Source organism: Vespa crabro, chromosome 2, assembly GCF_910589235.1.
Source record: "Vespa crabro chromosome 2, iyVesCrab1.2, whole genome shotgun sequence".
Classification (NCBI taxonomy): domain Eukaryota; kingdom Metazoa; phylum Arthropoda; class Insecta; order Hymenoptera; family Vespidae; genus Vespa; species Vespa crabro.
Genome location: NC_060956.1, coordinates 357,501 through 379,376, shown reverse-complemented (window position 1 = coordinate 379,376; position 21,876 = coordinate 357,501). Strand labels below are relative to the sequence as shown.

The 21,876-nt window shown below is 46.3% G+C and overlaps 1 protein-coding gene across 7 annotated transcripts in view; it reads left to right on the top strand.

The window, feature by feature from the left end:
* The window catches only part of LOC124421975 (myocardin-related transcription factor A), a 152,517-nt gene that overhangs the window by 58,640 nt on the left and 72,001 nt on the right, over window positions 1-21,876 (top strand). Inside the window, exon 1 of one of the 7 annotated variants that reach the window (XM_046957797.1) lies at window positions 11,686-11,877. The exons of 5 other annotated variants lie outside the window; for them this stretch is intronic. The gene's annotated coding sequence lies outside the window, so the exon portion shown is untranslated. Of the gene's footprint in view, window positions 1-11,685; window positions 11,878-21,876 lie in introns of those variants that run through there. One more of the 7 variants, XM_046957798.1, reaches the window with a different exon arrangement.

The following is a 21,876-nucleotide window of genomic DNA, read 5'->3' as shown; positions in this document are numbered from 1 at the left end:
GTATTCGTGTAAACGTGTCGCGCAAACGGCATAAATCTTTCGTTCGTTTTAGCATCGATAGTCGCAAGAGGGAACATCGTAAAGTTCGATATCGTTTTGAGAAGAAAAAGATAAGGGAGGATGGCGAGGAGAGGGAGAGGGAGAGAGAGAGAGAGAGAGAGAGAGAGAGAGAGAGAGAGAGAGAGACAAAAAGAAGAAGGAACTTGTCGAGATCGGTGCCTTTCGAATTATAATTAGTCAGTATGAATGAAACGACGCGTTTCGATTTACACGCCTCTGCTTGCGCAACGAGCGTGTCTCTACCAAGTGATTTACTACCGAGATTGCTAAGAGATCTCGTCTCGATATTATCTTTACGCTCTATACGTGTGCTTCGACGTTAGTCGCTCCTGTAGTCGTCAAGTGTTGCTTGTTGTTGTATGCTATATCGACGACGCGACGACGACAAAGACTCTATTCGGCTTTAGTTTTCGTTAATTTCGCGGTCGATCGCAATTATTATTCTCTCATCTCCTCTCCTAAGGTGCCCTCAGTTTTATCGCGCTCTCGTCGCTTTCACGTAGACTCGAAAAAAGCGAGAAAATCGACGCACCTCTCGATGGCGTATTGCGCAAGTCGCCGCTCTTGGAAGTCTCTTGGAAGTTGAAGCGTGTTATGCACTTGAGAAACGGTAAAAACGGGTACGCCGCGGACGTCCACCTACCCTTCACTCGCTTCTCGTTAACACTCTCGGCGAGATCTCCTCTTCGACGATTTATTTTATTACTCGCTTGCGTCTTTCGTAGTTTTCTCCATCAAGTACATAATCATTGTCTCATTTCGTTCAATCTTTTACATGTCCATGAGAAAAAGAAAGCTTTTCGATATCAACGTTGGTTCTGCGTTTGCAGAAACCAACGAGATTTTTCATTTAATCGCAAACAAAGTCCCATACGATCATGCAATTATTATTTAGCGTAATAATAAAAGAATCAAAGTTCCTGCGTTAAAAGCCTTCGAAAATATGGGAATTACGGAGCAAGTTCGAAACGGAGGAGCGTAATGAGAGTCGCGGTGCTCTCCTACTTAGGATTTGTCCGGTGGATTGACAAATCGAGGCCAACGGCAACGATTCGAGACTCTATGCTTGAGAGTAGACGAGGAGAGAAAGAGAGGGAGTTAGTCTGAGGCGGGGAAGTAAAGGGAGAAAAGAACAGCAGGACACGAGGAACGAGGGGGAGGAAGAGTGACTGCGTCCGTTCGCGCGAATCAGCACGGTACGAACGAACGAGCGAACGACCGACCGACCGACCGACCGACCGAGCGAAAGAAAGAAAGAAAGAAAGAGGCGTTGAAAATGGTGGTCGTTAGCAGAACGGTTCGTAATTAATCCTGACTAACGAGACGGTAGCGAAATGTCGGCCGCGAACACTTTCAAATTCTCGCGCTTTTACGTCCCTCTCGGGCGATTCGCTTTTTTCTCTGGCCGGTACTCGGAAGGTACTTTTGCATAATTAATAATACCAAGTATATTATCGCACGTATTACGTGTTACGCAACAAGCAATAACGCTTTGTCATTTTTCTTACACACACACACACACACACACACACACACACACACACATATATATATATATACACATATATCTGTGTGTGTGTTGTATATAAAAATGATCAATTTTCGAGGACGAATCGATCGATAGAAGCCGTGGGCGTAGCTTGCTCCGGAGCGTTCGTAGCTATATAGGAGCTTGACGGAGATAAATTCAAAGCACGAAGAAGAACGAGCATGGAGGAGAATGATCGATAGTTATTGATTTTCATGCATCGATACGATAGAGGATCTTTCGGTAGCACCGTAACTCATTAGCAACGATCGAAGACATATTACGATGTAAACTTACGAACGCGAGCGTAAATACCTGATTGTATGTATCCGAAGCGAGAAAAGTACCGAGGAAGTAGAGAAGCGACGATTGCGTAAATAGAAGAAAAGAGTCGTCGTTGGCCGGCTTCAAATAACATTTTCGATAAATGACGACAGCGAATCGAAAGGATTTTTCGCATCGTGTACGCCGCGAAATAGATGAAGTGGAGGAGGAGGAGGAGGAGAAAAAGAAGATCGATCGTTGGAAGGTAGCCCGAAGGTTAGAGCTCGCTCACCTTTCGTTTTTCACCATAGCGGGACGAATCGTCTTGGCTATTTAAGGCGGAAAATTCAGTCGATCATTACTCTACTGTAACAGAGTCTGTACGCCATCTGCGTCGTAAGCTCGATCTCCTCGCGATAGATCTCCGTCTATCTTTTCGCACGCACGTGCGAATCGGATACGTGCGCTGGCTCGCGCAGAGCCCGAGTAGTCGAACGTTGCGTAACAAAGTCGACGTGTAGTACTTATCGCGCGCTTTTCAGATCGCGTTCTACGTTTCGATCGAACTATGATATATATCTCTCCGCTTGAATACGTTTGCTATTTTAGAGAAGTGGTAGAATAATAAGACTTTCAAGGGGATCCTATACGTTTTTAGATCTAATTTGATTAGAGTTATGTCAAGCGTATCAAGATGTAATCGAAGATACGTTCCAACGAATAGATTTAGATGGCCGATCTTTTATTTCGTGACCCTTCCACGAGTCCTCTAATAAATATAATTACTTGGATTGCATAAGAAAGTAGTTGGATCACGGGGCACTATTTTACGCTCATTTCCTGCTCGGTTGGGCGTGAACGTACGATTGCGACTTCATCGTAAACGACTTTATATAATCTCAAAGAGTTGAGAAAACCAACCCCGTTTATCGAATTTTTATGCTTTCGATGATTATATAGCATTGGAGACTCTTTGTTTTCTTTTCTTCTTTTTCTTCTGTTAATCTAATTGAATTTCACCCGACGGGGTTCCTCGTGTCGTGTTCGTACTTTTTATTAGGGTCAACGAACCCTTTTGGATCTTCTTTTTTTTTTTCTTTTTTCTTTTTTCTCTTTGGATCGATCGCACGAGATTCGATAAACGCGTGTTTGTTTTCGTACCGATCTCGAGTCGTTAAGTGGCGCGATTTTTTCTTCCCTTGGATCTTTTTTCGCTGCTCGTCGAGGCGAACGCGAAGCGAGATGGGCGAGTAGCGATGATCCGGTAGTGCCGAGGTCCAAATACTCCGGCTACCTTTTCGTCTTTCTCCTTTTTCTTCATCGGGCGGCATCATGGCCCTGTAATCTCGTGGAGATGACGGTTACGCGCACGTACGCGAGTATGCGCGCATCCTACGGGCTCACCCTTCTCTTCTTCGTCGTCTTCTTCTTGGTAGGCGTCATGATTGTTTGTAGGCAGAAAGCGCAATTTAAGTAGGTGCCGGCTAAAGTCTTCCGACGCGTCCTATTACATTATATTACGTTATACGTGCGATATCTACATCCGTTGCTGGAGGATTTAAAAATCTACAATCGATTTTTTCCTTTTCTCCCCCCCCCTCCTCTCTCTCTCTCTCTCTCTCGTATACATTTCTGACTAGGTTGTAATTTAAAATACATTACTCACTTGATATATCTATGTAAATGCGTATATAACGATGTAATAATAATCTTGGAGTATTATAAAAGAGGTGACACTCGTCGTAAAGACTTATACATACTACGTATCGTTGTCCATAAGAATCGCACGATCGTTTTCGAGAGTCGATAAGTCGTATCTTTCGTGCGATAACTGGCCGGCTATCGAGAGAGTTGCTTCGGAACGATTTGTTTTATTTACTCGCAAAGATGAAAATTGAATCGCGCGTTGGCCGTGTATTTTTCTTACGATTCAATAGGCATATTTACGAGCGTAACTTAGAACGGATAAAGAGTATTCGATGATGCTGACCACTTGGCGAAATCTAACGGCATCTCGCTACGTAATACGCGAGTTTTCGCTCCGCTCATTTCGCTTTACGGGACGAAGCGGAAACGTGCGAGATTGCCGAGCGAATCGCACCGAAGGAATTCCAATCGGTCTCTTCTACGAACGCGAAAACGAGAAACGCTCTTCTCTTTAACCTCGAGAGCGGGGGAGTGCTTGTATATTTTTTTTCCTCTCCACGTGCTAACATAGTCTAGAGTATTTCTAGAGATAGAATATATATATATATATATATATATATATATATATATATATATATATATATATATAGAGAGAGAGAGAGAGAGAGAGAGAGAGAGAGAGAGAGAGAGACGGAGAAAGAAGATGTGTAATTCTTTAATCAAGCACGCTTTTTCTCATTTCAGGTAAGCTTCATTTCTCTCTCTCTCTCTCTCTCTCTCTCTCCCTCTCTCTGCCTCCGTGGAAGCAAAGCGACGGTGGATTCCGAGAAGCACCGAGTCTGATTCACTGTGCGCGGCATCGGTCGCATCGCACATTGTCCAAGAGAAATCGATTCGTGCGTTCTTTTTTCTAACTCTCCGTCCTTGTTACCTGTTACAGCTGGCTTTTTATTAGCGTAATTTCTGTAAATACGTTTTTAGATCATTAATCTCAACGATCGATCTTCATTTATCGATCTATACGAATCATCTCGTCCGACATGATTTTTCCAAAAGTTTCACTTATCCGTGTGCTATCGAGAGTTAAAATCAATATTTGTAAGTAATTCGTACAATACCATAGAGATCGTAAAATAATCTTTTTATTCGGAGAAAAAAAGGGAAGAACGATAAAAACGACTTATCTTTACGATCTATCGAAATATCGATCGTACGGAAGAGTTGAATCGATTCGGGTCCCTCGCCTCTTTAATGATCGACGAAATTATCTTAGAGGACAATCTGAATTCTTCGAAAGGAGTGGGAGAAAGGAGGACGATACTTAATTACAAACTTCAGAGGTGCATCCCTTTCTTAACGCCCTCGTAAAACTGTCCCTTGATCCTCCTCGTTTATAAGCGAGCGAGCGAGTGCTCGCGCGCGTACTCGACCAAGGGGGTTACATAATGCCCTTTAAGACCTCGTTTCTCTCTCTCTCTCTCTCTCTCCCCTCCTATCTTATTCTCACTTATCTTTCTCGCCCTTTCTCTCGCCTCCTCCGTCTTCGTTCTTCTTTTTTCCTCTTTGCCTCGTGCTCGCACGTTGCCTCTGCGGTTGCCGCGTTGATTGCGATTTATAATGTCGAGTGCACGGCACTTCGGGTATTCGCCATTGTCGAGGGGATCGAGACGATCGGTTACGGCTTCGTGCGCATAGGAAACGATCGACCGGTAGCGGACTCGTGGGCGGGCAAATTTTGTTTCTCCGTACGCGCGTACGTAGCACGTAGCAATAGTAGCCATCTTCTTGTAACGCGTCCAAAAGTGACTCATCGCTTTGAAGAAGTAATGGTTAAGGATTCGTATAAAGATCAAAGTAGCATCTAATAGAAAGGAAATGTTGTCTTTCAAAACTATCATCGCGTACTCTTCGTCGTTTCTCTTCGAATTCTTCTTCTTCGAAAAGGGAAAAGGATACGATCTTTAGAATTCGAAGATTATTGACTCGGCGTTTTCTATGCGACGGTGACTACTCTACGGAAGGAGGAGAAAGACGGCGAGGACGGGGAGGAGGAATAAATTAAAGAACGGGTTCTCCCTCACCGCAGGACCTCATTACGTCCAGCTTCATTTGTTTCCATTTTAATCGGAGGGCCCCGGTCGAACGGGCGCGGACCAGTAACCAGAACGAGAAACCAGAATCGCGCGCGCGCGCAAGAGAGAGAGAGAGAGAGAGAGAGAGCAGAACTACCGCCAAATGCTCGAGCAAAATTCTCTCTCTCTCTCTCTCTCTCTCTCTCTGCAGAGAGAGGGAGGGGTAGGCGGGGGAGGAAGATGGCACGAGCAGGACATGCCGCGTACGTGTTTCCAGTCGCGAACCGTTAAAACGTATCGGTGATTTGTGATAATAGAATTCTCCTTTACCGCTTTCTCCAACACGAAGATACCGAATTAATCCCTTTGTAAGCCGATCTCTTCTTCTTTCTCCGAGGGAAGCTTTCTACGCCGAGAAAGGGAAGTTAATAATTTTGTCCTCGTTCGTATTTATAACTTATCGAGCTCCCTCTTTTAAGGATTATCGCAATAAGTCGCGAGAGTACTACTCGCGTCGTTCGGCTCGATCTTGATTTCCCGTTGATAATAGCAACGGTACGAGACGTGGACTCTTTCCTCCCGGTTCGGTCGCATGCCTTAGGCCAATCGAAGAGAGATAAAAGAAGAAAGAAAAGAGGTAAGACGACAGGTTAACGAGTCACGGAGAAAAAGAAGAGTGTACAGGCAAGACAATGGAGCATGGCAAAGAAGGAAGCCGCCTTTATTACAGAGCGCGGAGCTCTCGACGGACAGTCAAACGGACACCTTTTGACTCTCCTCCTTTATCGGTCCATTTCGTTTTATTACCGTGGCGAAATCTCGACCGACATTCGCGACTACCGCACGCGCTCTCTCGAAAGGGAAGAGGCTCGTTTTCAGGACGCAAACCAAGAGATACGTGAATTTTATCGAGGATCCTCCTTCGACGAAGGCCGCCGACCTGAGTCACACGAATTGACCCGGGGCTTTAATTAAACTCCAAATTCCAGGCGCGTATTGCGACATCGTCCGTGCGCCGTGTCTCTCCCACCGGCGTGAGCGTTCTACACGTATGTAACGTAAGACGAAAAGAAAGGAAAAAAAAAAAGAAAAAAAAAATAAACAAGAGGAAACTTCTCCATCCGACGAGCCGATCATCGTACCCGATTCTCTAGCGGGATAATCTTGCGCGAGCGCGTGATAATTGCCGCGTCTCGTGTTCTTAGAAGTTGCCTTCTTTTCGCCTCCATTTCGTGCGACAGCTGTCGCGCACGGCCGTTGCATAAGACCCGCGCACGAGTCGCACCGCGTTAAAGGAATCTCGCGCGATCGTCGAATCTCACGGTTGCAAAGGGGAGAACCCCTCTCTCTTTTCCTAACGTCGACTATTCCGGTATACGGGCAAAACGTTGGGAAATTAGTTGGAAAAACGAAAAGGCGCGCGCGCGCGCGCTCGATGACAAAACTTTCGTGGAAACGGTTCGCCTTCGCTTTCGCTTTGCACGATTCTCCTTTCTTGAACGAAAGAAAAACGGACGTATAGATGTGTATCTCTCGGAACTGATTAACATGTAGCTGCGTATAAAATCAAATAGGAAAAAGGACAATATAAAATTAGAGAAAGGAGAGAATAGAAACGAGGTATTCGAAATATCAGAGAGACAAAAGGTAATTGCGTGAAACCGATTAAGCAGCGACACGCTCCTAAGGCGTCTCTTTTTGCACGGCCATAGCCGAGGGAGAATAGTTGGAAAACAATGTGCCTCGCGTCGATCGCTTCGACTTCATAATAAACGAAGGGAACGTATGACGTGAGAGAATTTAATGAACCGGATAATCGTTTCGACAACTTTCACGTGGCGCGAGTTACGCTCTCGAGATAAAAACAATCCAAATCGATTGCTCGCGTACGCCCTGTCTCTCTCTCTCTCTCTCTCTCTCTCTCTCATACGTTGCAAATTTTCGACACAACGATGACAGATGCCTCGTTGTCTTCTTCGAAAGAAAATTTTTAGAATGTCATAAAGAAACAAAAAAAAGCTCCGCTTACCTCCGTTCAGTGATGATAATCCTTTGCAGATAATTTATTACAGTAGAACGTTCGATTATGACACCTGCTCGATCGAGAAAATACGTCGAATTGTTCGATCGAGTAGACAAGAATATTTATCTTTCTCATTCGTGCACACAAACGCGATAAGGGTCCACGTTTAAGTTCCGCCTTGCTTATTTTTGAAATTCCAGGCGCTCCGTCATTATGGCATACTAAATCATCGTATCTCGCTCGGTCGTAGCGAAGAATGCCAATCTCCTTCTCTAATCCTAGAGGCTGTGTAATGTTAGCGCGTGCGCTCACGCACGCTAAGTCGTCAAGGTGGCACATCTATATTCCGATTCGACGTCGCTTTTATATCTTTCAATCAAATTACACGCTTGGCGCACTGTAATTTCGTTCCTTGGAAGTCCATTCGCGCGCTATCGACAGTCAAGAAATTACCGTTCGCGACGCGTATCGTCTCTCTGCCGTACCATCGAACGCATTAACGCGCATAACTTTACGGTCGTTAATCAATTTATACTTTTCTTTCTTTCTTTCTTTTACTCTTTCTCTGTTTTCTCTTATGAAACAAGAAGAAAGAAGGAAATTTACGATGGAAGATACGAGAGAGAACATTTTCGAAATCGCGTCGACCAATCGTAAATACCGGAGAATTTTATAAGTAGCGAGAAGTCGCGGAAGCGACTCAGCACGATATCTTTTATCGTGAAAAAGTGACAGAGTAACGTCGTGTTCGAAAGAAGTTTGGATAATTGACAGAAATTGGTTCGAGCACAAAAGAATGTTGATGCTGTCGCGTAAAACATTGTTATAGCGATCTACGTCTTCGTCATCGTTCGCCGTATTACGACAAAGGTAGTAGTAGTAGTAGACGAACGAGGCCGCAAGAACTCTCGATCGAGCTCGATTTTGCGGTTCGATCGAGCAGACGAAACAGAGACTTTGGCTGCGAAGCAACCGAGCGAGTAAACAGCTAGTCGGGCAGCCATCGAGCGAGCCAGCAAACACGTAAGCCGAGCGAGCAGCTAGCCAGCTAAAGTATTTTATCTGAAAGAGGCAGTGCGCGCGTGACAGGCAGTAAAATCAAGTGCTCCAGTATTATGGTGTCGGCTACACCACCTTAACACGTGTTTACTCGTTCACTCGCTTCACCGTCCCTCGGTTTCCGTCGTCGTTGCACTCCTGCCAAGTTGCCTTTGCGTTATACGTACTTTGCGTTGCGTTTCGACCGTGTCCACGCTCCGTTGGTCCGCGCGATCGTCGCCGATAAATCCTCTCTCTCTCTAGAGAGAGAGAGAGAGAGAGAGAGAGAGAGAGAGAGAGAGAGAGAGAGGAGACAGACCACCGCTCTTTTTTCTCCTTTTTCTCTGTGATAACCGACGATCGACTATTGCTCTTTCGAGAGATACACTCTCCTCCTCTCTGGCTCTCGTATTCTCGCGAGTACGAGAGAAAAGAAATGAAAAGGAAGCTCGTTCGAGACCGTGGACTAAGCTGTATATTATAGTTAAATATAGTTACCTACAACGCCGCCAGTTATCGTAGCCGTTCTTTTGGCTCTTTTATACATTTCTTCTTCCTCATCTTCTTCTTCTCCTCCTCCTCCTCTTCCTCCTCCTTCCCTCCTCCTTCTTCTTCTTCTTCTTCTTCTTTCGGAGAACGACGTTCGCCGAGTGATCCGCCGTGGTATCGGGATGATGTACGATCCGTTTCGTTTCGCCCGCTTGATTTATAGTACCGAGCGTTTAATAGAAAGAACCTGGCGTTTTTCAGAAGAAGACGATAGGCATCGAAAGGGACCTTTGATCGAATTTCGTTAATTCGCGGCATCTCCGTCGTAGAACGAAGAAATGAGAAATTTTTTATATTTTTTCTTTTTTCCATCCGTCATTTTGAAATCAAAGTTTCATGTTGCTTTTTTACTTCTTTCCCTCGATTTCTTCCGTTATCGGTCGCGTTTTTTTCCAATATATCGCAATGTTGACGATATATCAAACGTTCCTCGATACGCTACGTATACGAATATAGGTATATACGGCGCGTCTCGATACACACGGGTCCGACCGATGAATTATTAATGGCGTCGACTTTTGGTTTCACGGGAGCACGATAGCCGCTCCACGCGGTACCGTGCATCGCGTGTATATCATTTTCGCATTGGCTCTTATTCGGTGTTGATCCGCTTCCAGCTATCACGGCCGAATCTTAATTCGAGAATAAATCATTACGGGCTCCGTGCGAGTGCAAATTAATCGCGTGCAAGCGGTCCTGCCACCGCGAGAGACATCGCTTTTGATACTTACCTTTTGTACAATTTTCACCTCGAAGAAATTCACTTCCCTGACGTTTTCCTTCTTGATGTCACGCGCCTTTATGGTTATTTTCAATTATTTTTCAGATCTCGGATCTACAGTTGAAATTAACAAATTAATCGTTCCGTTAAATCGAACGAAAAATGGCTGATTATTATCATGCGGGACAAATTAGTGCGAGGAACGCGTTGAGATTAATCGGGCGTATTCGTCATTCGGCCGAGCCGATCGTAAAGCCGTTACTGCTGGCACGATAATCTTTCATCCGAACGGCGCGTTTCACCGTTTTGTCGAATACGAGTCGATTGCCCGCTAAATGGAAATTTATGAAGATGCGTCAAACTTTCCTCCTCCTCTCTCTCTCTCTCTCTCTCTCTCTCTCTCTGTCGTCTTTAACCATCCCATCGATGTTATATACCTACCTTTTAAACGAGTAGACCAAACGACTTTGCGAGAAAGAGAGATTAATCGGGCGTATCCGTCGTCGTTACTCGTTCGATCGAAAAGAAACGATAAACTGGCGGGGCGCTCGATCCACCACTTACCGCGACATTTCTCGTAGTAACGACGATAATTCAACTCGCACGAGTATAACCGACGCCTTTCCGTTAACAAGAAGGACTTATGTAAGCGCTTTGGAAGGACAGACTGGTCGATGCTTGTAAACCTAAGGTAAAAGAAAAACGAGAAGCTTTTTAAATCGTGTTCAATCGACTAAATTTTATTGATCTCACCGTACAAGTTTTACAAGGGTCTCGAGCACTCACCGATCTTATTTAAGAGAGAAATCCGATGACGCCATCGTATCGAATTCTTCTAATGCCGTGTGACATTTGAAATTTCGTACCTTCCGGCTCCGCAGCGTCGGCCAGACATAGAATATCGTTATCAATGTCTACGAAAGGAGAAGTCTCGAAGGTGTGCCACGTCATCAACTGGTTTTACTCGAGTCATGTGATTTTTAAAGAGGCACCTTTCCACGTCCATGGATTCGACGATCGCGCCCACGATTGCGTTTTGATCGGCGATCTCGGTGGCGGACGCGATCCTATTCGATCCGGAGGACTACGTCATACACAGGTGAACGCGTCGGCGTATTTGTGGCTCCGCTTAGCCACAATTTGCCGCCTTATAAACAGGTATCCTTGCGCGAAGACTATCGAGAATGAATATTATTCTCTAACGGGTGGCACAAATTCGCGAGAATATTTTCCGTTTCTTCTCGTCGGTTAGCGATTATCGATTGCGGTACGTTCGATGGACGTAGAATTCGAGGAAAGAAAAATAGTCGATATTTTTTAACGAAAAGTGCACGGAATCGTGATGCCTCGCTATATAGACAAAATTTCTATATACACCCGATATAGGAAGCTAACTCGCTTCGAATCGAACGCGGAGGCAGAACTCGTCGCGCGTGGGTCGCGCTGAGGCCGTCCTGCCCTTCCCAGTTATCGGAAGAAAACGAGAGAAGAGTCTTGGTCCCTCTCGCTCGAGAGGCGACACGCGAACGACGTCGTTTCTTTTCGACCGTCCACGATATCGCGCGCGAAACGACGATGCCTCGTGACGCCTCTTAGGAAACGCTCTCGAGATCCTACCAGTGGGATATCGAGTACACACGAAATTCGTGCGTTTCCTTCCACCACGGTTTCATCGATTTTCCAAATTCTCGCGGATAACGACGTGAGAGGCAAGGGGAGAGGGGCATAGGTAGATAGATTGAGAGAGAGAGAGGGAGAGAGAGAGAGAGAGAGAGAGAGAGAGAGGTGGTTCTGATCACAGGAGCATCCAATTGGAAGGAACTGTCAAAGATACTTGGTGGGGACCGAGTCAACCTACATCCAACCTACTCCGGATCACTTTTCAAGGTGACGAGCTACGCCGCTTTCCATTGATTTCGTTGCGCTCGGCAATCGAATTACCTACCGAGAAAATTATCCTCTGGTAGCTCCTTGGGTAGGTCAACCGATTAATCGATTTTTATTTATTATTCGCGTGAATTGAAACGATATACCGAATGATATTCGAAGCAAAATTCTCTGGGCGAACATTTGTCGATAGTCCAAACTGGATCCTCGGGAATCAATGAAGGCGTCTCGATGCTGTCTCATTAAGAAAGATTCCGCGAAAGATAAAGGGAGCGCGCCTTCGAGGAGTCGGGGTGGAGTATTCGTGCGGGATTACATCTTAATTTTCGAATCTCTCTTTCGTTCTCTCTCTCGCTCGTCGGAATCCACGCCCATCGCGTGCCGCGAGCTCGTTAAATCATTAGCGAGAGCGCGCGAGTCGAGCGTGAGGCAGTCCTCCGACAGTCCGAACGACTCGCGCGACTTCCCTACCGGTATAATTCACTGTAATTTCACCGGAATTGAGACGTTTTTGAGTACTCTCCCTCTTCTCCTCCCTTATCAACGTCATTCGCATCTCTTTGAAAGATGCTATCGTCAGATAGAGAGAGAGAGAGAGAGAGAGAGAGAGAGAGAGAGAGAGAGAGAGATTCCACTTTTTTGGAATAAAACATTTTCATTAATTACTATGTTAAATTTTGTCTATTTGTAAGAGTAAGAGAATTCGGTTACATGGAAAGCCCATAAGAGAAGTACCGTGTCTTTTCGAAAAGGAAAATAAGTACGATGTCTGTAGGGGCAAGAGGTCGTGTGCGCGCGACGATAGAAGAAGCAAAGCCGTTAGTAGCGTCGCGCACGATACGAGGAAGAAGGTGCAAAAGGAGAGAGGAGGCAAAGAGGGAAAGAACACAAAGAGCACTTTGTGTGCAAATTTATCGCGCAAGCTGCGCGACCAAGGCAGAAGAATTTACGCGAGAATTATTTAGGCAGCCATTAGATGCGTTCTCCCTCGATTAGGCAAGCTAGTCTATTCGATTTCTCCGAATTTCTGTCCTCGCAACGATATCCGCGAGATACGAGATTATTACGCAGGCAATCAGGTTTCAACTTGGAGCGCATATAAATAGAGCCTTTTAATAGAGGACACGGCCGTGTCGAGAGTATATTCCACCTTGGCGCATAATATAGATATTACGACGGTATTACGGAATAATGGAGCATAAATTCGTTTATCCGTATGGAAAAGGCAATTAGAGCTGACTTTCTATTCGGCATACTATCTGTCGTTTCAGTTCATTCGTCGCACGAATTACGCCGAGGAAAACGGTACCGAAACGTTTCTCGCTGATATACCGCGGGATCGACATTGTGCGATTCTAATACGGCGAGAGAGTCGAGAGAAGAGAAAAATTCTCATTCGACTTTCTAACCGCGACGGACACGGCAGTTTGCCTGAGCTTATTACGCGTACCGAACCCTTTATTTTATTTCCATTCGGTCGTATGAATATTGATATGCTTGGACGCAATTTAACGTAACGGATGAGATCGTAAATCTCCGGTGAAATTAATTAACGGAAGCGGAGAGCGAAACGCGGGAGCGCAATGAGAGCGGGCCGGAAGGGGAGGCGCTGCTGGTGGTACCTCTCGTACCGGTGGTCCAAATTGTCTCGCCGATCCACCTCGCGAGGAAAGTCCTTCTCTCATTTGCACGGCTAATTCCGCAAATCGTAATTGAATTCGAGACTCGCGCGGTGCTCGGTCATTCGAGATCATTCGTCAAAGAAATGAATGGAACCGGGAACGATTTCTTATTCTTCTTTCTCCCTTTTCGAGCACGGCTCTCCTTTTGCTTCTCTTTTTTCTTTCGCATCGTTCCTCGAGCGGTCGAACGAAAAAAGAAGAATTTTTTTCTACGGTATGTAAATCCGATGAAAGAAAAAGAAAGGAAAAGAATGTACAGGTGACATACCGCGGAAGGAAAGTCGCTCGACCGCGCGCGAGGGAGATAAGATAAGGCTCGTCCATCTTCTTTTTCTTAGAGGCAAGCTAGCTCGGCGAAGGTTGCGTCAATCCGATTTCAATTATGCGAGCTCGCCCTCTTGGCACCCACGAGAGGCGACGAGACGAGGAGGAGCAGAGTCGGCGGCGTGCTCGCTCTCGTTGGACATCCTCCGTAGCGAAAGTTTAATTTGCACCGTCCGAATTTTAATGGGCACCGACATATTGTGTGCCTTCGTTGGTAATTCCTGTCGGATTTAAAGCTACTCTCTCCACCTCCAGGTCTCTTTTCGATCTCGGTCCTCCTTCGAGATCGCGATTACCGTCGACTACTCGCGGCAATCAAAATCCGCGAGAGCGTGCGGCGGCCCAGAGATAAAGTCAATCTCCTTGGTACGTCCGATTCGTCGTCTTCTCCTCCTTCGAGATTCTACCTCCTGATACGTCGGCTTTGATATTAAAACAAATCGAACAAGATGGATTACGTCTTTTTATTTCCCATTTATTTCTTTTCGCGGAGATACAAGGCTTTCGAGAGTTTCTACGAGATCGATCGCGAGGCATCGTATTTCCGAATTACGATCGGCCACGTATTTTTACGGAGACAACATTTAGGTAAATGAATTGGCAGAAAAAGAGTGTAAAAAAGAAAGGAATAAAGGATGTCCGCTGCTGAGTTTCCAATGGCGCGAATCCAGAAAATCGTCCGATTCGAGAGAGAGGGAGAGAGAGAGAGAGGGAGAGTGAGAGGGAGAGGAACGCTTTACGATTCGCTCTCGTCGATTTACGGTACTCCGAAGAGGCAAGAGGTGTACGACAACGTCCGCCGTAGTGTTTCTCTTCGGGGCGGCATATCCAATACGCCGTAAATCCAGGCGAGTAACGAGGCGACTGTCGAAAGTGACTTGAAATAAGCCAAGAGACCTTCTCTCCTCCTCCTCCTCCTGCTCCTCCTCCGATGTCTTTTCACTCTTTCTTTCTTTCACCCTTAGCCGAGACACGGTCGTAAATCAAAAAGGAAACGCGACTCTACCGAAAACTCTCGGAGAAATGGAAGATAAAAAGGAGTTCTCCACCTGGAGCTTCGAGTAAAAAGACGGAGACGGAAGTGACGCCTGGGAAGGGATAAATCACAAAGAACGTAAATTAATGCGACCGTTCCGCTCCACGTACTTCCACCTTTCTTTAAGTGACTTATCGTGAGCGGGAAGCGTTTCGTTTGTCCGCTCCATTCATACTTCTCCTCTTCCTTCTCATCCTACTTCGTCTCGAGGTGGAGTAAAATAAATAAATAACAGTGCGGACAAATTGTATCGAAGAAATAAACCACTAAGAGATGAAAATACAAGTCCGCTTAATTCAATTAGTAAATGTTGAGATAAGATTGGAGCTTAGCTCTGGACTGATCGCGCGAGGCTGCTACAAAAGAAAGAAGGAGACCACGAGGGAGAGAGAGAGAGAGAACGAAAATCCGACACGGCAGACCGGTCGCAAATCTTCGATCTGTCTTAAAGATAATGATGCACTCGAGAGGCTAAGACCACGAATCGTTTTTCGTTTATTCTCCTTCTCCTTTTGTTTCTTTTTTTTTTTTCTTTTAGAGAGAGAGAGAGAGAAGAGAAATAATTTTCGAAGTCTACGCGAGCGGCAAACTTTGACGAAGCGAGACTAACGGGGATCGTCGGTTCGTTGATGCGCAATGTGGATTTGAAATTCCGTTCTCGTTATAGCGGAAGAATTTTTCTACGAGTCGAACGAGTCTTTCATAATAAATAAACGGAGCAGTACCGCGGCAATATTTCGCATAAAGAGGAGAAACCTGGTCCGAGTCGGTCGTCCTCGTAGAGAGGAATGGGAGCGCGTTGTTCCCACGCGAGTAGATGCGTACCCGCGCCTAACGCGTTCGACGACCATCTTCCTCCCTCTTCTTCTCTCTTTCTCCTCTTTTTCTTCCTCTTCCACGTCGTCGCCATCGTCGTCTTATGTACTTGAGCATACGTACAATTTCGATAATTCGCGTGCTTTCTTGTTTTTTTCCTTTTTTTTTTACGCGAACAACGCGACACCGTTCCAAAACGCTAATCGCTTCTTGATTGGACGAGAGAGAGAGAGGGAGAGATAAGGACGTGTAAGAAATGTTCGCCCTTGAAAGTCGACCACTCGTCATGTTTCTTCGCGTGCCTACTCCTAAATTCCCGTTGGCAGTTATGAATCACCGAAACGCGGTTAATCGATGCTCGAAGAAGCAATGCACCTGCATTCCACGGCAAAATGTATCCCTCGGCGAATCGAGATACCATGAAGGTACTTAAGATAATCGATGGCTCATAAACGATCCTCGCTAAGTGTGCGACTAATTTATTAGGTGTATATTTCAAGATACTCTTGATCTGGTCGTTGGTCGAAACTTTTCGATCGACTGGTGCCTGCCTCTTTCACCGATCGTACCTATAGAAAGAAATACAATCGGGTTTATTTTCGATCGAAACGGATTATTCGAAGCGACGAGCATAGAACGTTGCCGTAGAAATATTGAAATTCCAAGAGCGATCGATCCGTTCGTAGGATCGATCGATCGATCGATCGATCGATCGAGGAACGCATCCGAGGGTAGAGTCGCGCAGCAAGAACAAAGATCAAAGAGAAGTCGCGCATCTGCATTCCGTGGGATAAGGTCGATCCGTGATCGGGCAACACAGGTGTCTCTAATTGGTTATTTATAAGCGATCCTTAACCCGGCACTGATTTACTGCGTTTCACGGCTACTCGGCGAGCGATCTCGCGCGCACGAGCGTTACGTTTCGCGGCGAAGCCAATTACAATCGTTCGATGGCACGTAATCTTAGTCATCGGTCAGCTGGCCGTTCTGCCGATGGAGATCGATGAATCGTGGCTGTTCGAGATAGAAGGAGAGGATCGTATACCGTATCGAGACGATACACACAGCAGAGCCGAGCCGGACGGAGAAACGCGACGGCCTCGCTGACAAGGTCGCGCGCGTTCTGTCCATCCATAGAGAATCCGAAAGTCGCGTCTCTCCTCGAGGAAGGATCGATCAAAAGGAAAATGGAAAATGCTCGATGGATGAAAACCGTAATCGCGTGCGCCATAATTCTTTTATAACCGAGTATCCGTGTACACGTGTCCACGTAGTAATAATCGGTACAATAATTTATCGAGGGTATCGTTAACGGGACGGTAGATACAAAGAGGAGGCATTTTGCCGTACCACCATTGAGAATAATTAAGGACATGGTCTTGCTTCGAAGTGGAAAGAGAACGAGCAAGAAAGTTCGCTATGTCGTCTCGCTGCATCCGCGAGGCGTCCTCCTCCGTTTTTTCACGGACCCTCCTGCAAAGATCGATCGATCGGTCGGCCGGTCGGTCGATCGATCGATCGATCGGTCGATCGATCGTGTCGAGTCGTCGAAGGCAGACCTTAGAAAGTCGACGACATCGTAACCGAGAATCGTAATCTGCCGTGCTTTATGGCCACCTTCTCGTACTCTCTCGAGGACGAGCAAAAAATTGATGTGATTTAATGGACTCTTTCTCCATCGCTAAAACTCAGACACTCGGAGCTTACACAGATCATTCTAGTTGAACTTTTTCGAACCGAATCTTCTTTCCTCGTTATTCTATTCGATGAGTCGCCTTTAGTGCAAAGACCCACCTTGAAGGCTCTGCTGATTTCTCGAACGATAATCGAGGTTGCCTAGCCCTTATCGACTCGAACGACGTATTTAACGATGTTACGGATAACGAACGAGCTAACCTGGGACGCACCTATCTCCACCTGCACCGATCTACGACTCGTTGCCGGTATATAAATTATATAATGACTCGACGTCTTGCTCTCCTTCTACGTTAGAACTTGTGGATGGATTTTTGAAAATAAAAACAAAGAGCTTTACTTTTCTTTTCTTTTTTTTCTTCTTTCCCTTTTTCTTTTTTTCGTGTAAAAATTTGAAGCCACGGTATCTCTTAAATCGCTGCTGTCGTTCAAGGCTGTCTTACGCACTTTCAAGAGACCCGTCGACCACACTCGGCATATAAGAGAGCCGCTGATCAATAGCTATTGCTTGCTTGCCGGAGTGCCGTCGTGTCGCCACGACCCGCTGTCGATGTCTTCAATTCTTTTTATTACGAGCTTCGGCTTTCGCGCACATAGACGCACACATCGATTCTCGTTCGGAACACCAACGGAATAAACGCATGGGAGAAATTGCTTCCATCCTTTCGATCTTTCCAAGCACACTCGAGGCTTCGTTTTCCGTACAAATTCAATCTTTTTAAAGTTTCCCCAAGATTCGTCGATATTTTTTCACCCGCACGAAGGCACCTTTTAACGAACGTACGTATACCTCGTCTCAAGTAGCTCGCTTGAATCCGACTTTTCTCGGCTCCTTCTTCGGGAACAATAGGCCCTCGGTAGGGAACTTAATCTACATACGCAAATTCCAACGATAGATCTTCGGCGGCGAAAAGAGAGACAGAGAGAGAGAGAGAGAGAGAGAGAGCGGACGGGCGGGCCGCGTATTGCCGGACGTACGGACGTGCGTACGTACGTACGTACATACGTATGCTCCGTACGTACGTCTTCAACAATGGCCCTCCCTAAGGCAGCTCTGAAGGAAGGACAATAAGCACGACTTGATAGTTATTGTACATAGTCCAGTTCGAGTTCTCTCCCCCGACGAAAAGAAGAAGAAGAAGGGAATAAGAGTCTTCAAAGGAGACGCTCCCATTACCGTCAAAGATGGCTATCCTCTCGATTCTCTGGTAAAATTAACGGAAAGGAACTTATCTAACTGTATTCCTTTTCATTCGATTTGCCGATTAATCCTCTTAAAAGAGAAAAACATTTTTGAAAAATTCTGTAAGAGTAGCAAGTAATTGCTCGAAACTGGAAATAATATAGTTTTTCCATTCGACGGGTATTAGCACGCCATAGGAAGAGACTTTTTCTTATTCTTCAACGACGACCTACAGCGAAGGCGCGGGAAGGAAGGGCGCTGATGCGCTTCGAACAGAGGAATCCACAAATGAGTTTTCCGTAAGCGAGTCGGGTGGCACGACGACCTTTGAGGTCGATGCACCTTTCTCGGTTGGCGTCAAAACAAGAGCGCGCGACCGATACTACGAGCCGCTTCGCCTCCGACAGGAATGGTTCCCACCGTCTAGTCAGGCTTTCTCTCTCTCTCACTCTCTCTCTCTCTCTCTCTCTCTCGCGAGCCTCGAAGCACTCGAGATTCTTGGAAGCTCGCGGAGGCGCAGTGCTGTCTGGCCGACCCAGGACTGCTCGTCTGCTCGAGGCACAAATACCTACAAAGGTGGTAGAGCGTAAAGACGGGGATGAGGATGAGAAAAAGAAGAGGAGGAAACGAGTGAGCAGGAAAGAGAGGGTTCGCGCGTTACTGCAGAAAAGCTGTAGGAACGAGCAAGTAAAACCAGCCCTGCTTACTCGCTCGAGCAGCGTGTATCCGCTCGACGGAACCCGCTCGCGTAGCGTATAAAAGCTAGAGAGAGGATAGCCGCTTCTAAGTAGCTACGTGATCAGCGATAATAACGCGACTTGGAAACGCGAAGGATCGTTTCTCTGTTTCTCTCTCTCTCCCTCTCTCTCTCTCTCTCTCTCTCTCTCTCTATCGAATGTAGCGTGTACAGCCTCGCTGCTGCTGCTTCTCTTCGGTCACCACTATCGCGGATACCTCGAATGTCTTTCGATTCTCGGAAACGAGAGAAGGTAACGGCCGCGCTCGCTTAACGTCCACCTGTTCTTCTCCCTCGATCTTCGATCTCTCGCGATCCTCCGTGATCCTTCGCGCTCGTATACAGTATCGTGCTCGGCGATACCAATGCACGAGGACGTCTCCGTTCCGCTCTTGAGAATTTTATACCTTTTCCTTCCCTTTTTATTAGTTTTCCTCTTCGAATGCGACGAAAGGACGTGCGCGTTAGCGCGAGCGACGACAAAACCTCAAAGAAAGCAGAAGAAGCCGGCCTACGTAATGTTCTCGACTAATAAATATCCTTTCCCGTTCGTCCTTTAGTTGATTTTATATTTATGCTTCTAGTCGATCGCTCGATTTCTTTTCCTTCGCGCCAAACCGACTTGCCGCCGATCGAGTCCCAGTCGGTTAGTTGCTTCGAGCGAAGGCATTTAAAGCGTTAATGGCCTTTTTTGGTAGCATCGCTAATCTCTCCGCGGGCGGGCCTACTACCTCCATCTGGATGCTCGCAATGCCGCGTCTATCTTCGAAGAGATTAATCGTCCTGCTTGTCGTAAACTCGTAGTAATGCTAAAACTCCTGGTATTACGGATCGGGACTAAAGGAAAAAAAAAAAAGAAAAAAGAAAGAAATGTAACAGACATCTTCGTTTTACGATAGACGAACTCTTATTAAAAGGACTCGTCAAAGTTTCGGAAACTAGCCGACTTTCGAGCATATCCAGAATGCGGCTGCGTCACTGCGAAGGATTCAGTTGGCCGATTTCTTGATCGTTGTCGGCAACAGGAGTCGTGGGTGATTTACTTCGCAGAATGCCGGACTTTGTCGCGGCAGCACCGCTGCTAATGATATACCGCTTAATTGGCCTCATTCCTCGTTCGTTGCCGCGCCCCGAAACGAATGTACGAAAATAGACTTTACCGTTCGCGACGAACGTGGACCTCGTCGTTGTCGTCGTCGTCGTCGTCGTCTTAGTCGTAGTCATAGTCATCGTCCGATTTTCTTTCTTCGTCTGACCGTACTCGAGTCGACGGAAATTGGCGAGGATCCTGGTCGGAAGTCGACGATCGACGAACCGGTTGACAAATGCCACGACGCTGCCAGATTAAACTCTCCGATCATCTCGAACGGCATAAGGATATTCACCTTCGTCGAGATAGGACGGAGCAACCTTTGGTTTTCCATTTATCTGAGAACAAGTCTTAACAAGAATGCTGTTTGCGCTGGTACGAACAGCGCTACCGGCTACAGTACGTCCAGTTATATCACCCTGGGAATATCTTCTCTCTACACCTAGTTAAAGAATGATTTTCCACGTTTGTCGATCTATGTTTCTTGTTACGTAAGGGATGAAATTTTGTAGAAACTTTTGAAAATAATTCAGTGATACGTTAAAAGATCTATTTCGATTTCTAAAAACGTTAAAACGTCGATTTAGAATATACACGTTCGATACAATAGGGCGGCGATCGTTTATATATCGAGAACTCGACTGGTCTTGGATGGGGAATATCTTTCCGCGCGTTGCCGATTTAAACCGCGATTTTGCTCGTTGCAAGCTCGAGACCGGGGTCCCGGGATTCCAAGAGCATCCATCAGGGCTCGTCAAACCAGCCGACGCATCAGTGGATCGGCATTCATTGGCCAAGGAGTGAGTGAGAAAGAGAGAGAGAGAGAGAGAGAGAGAGGTAAAGAACAGAGAGGAAGGAAAGAAGAGTCCTTCTCGTTGTCCTCTCGTCGTCGTTGTCGTCGTCGTCGTCGTCGTCGTCGTCTACCGCAAAACCTCTTCTACTTCTGATTCTCCTCTTAATTCTGTAGTGCGTACGTATACTCGCACGAGAGAAGAGCGCACACAACGCAAAGAGCTACGGCAAGAAGTTGCGAAAAAATATGCCGGCACAATCAGCTGACAGATCAGCCGACGCAGTAAATATTCTCATCGAGTCGACGAACGCACCGAGTCGTGCGTACGGCGTCTCTTGTCAAAACTAACGACATTCTCTCGTGAGCGAGGGACCTCGTCGTCGAGCATTGCCGAGCTTTGTCGAGACTTTCTACGGGACGATTCTGTTAGAAGGAGAACGTGAGACGGTCTCTTAAAAGTTTACGTTTAAGTGCTCGACGTATGTACTCGAAATACATATATAAGATTGATCGGATTCACGCTAATTGCTCGGTAAGAGAAACGATACGTCCGGGATAGGTCGTATCCAAATAGGTCGAGAGGATGGCCCGTTAGTCTGACATTTCGTCAGCGTAGATAGACGCAAGGCAGATCGTGGCTACGTTTCGTAAGGTTCGATAATTCCGCGGAGGGAAATCGGCGCAGAGGAGTAACGAGAGTCGCTCGGCAAGCGGATACGCGGCATTAGGGCC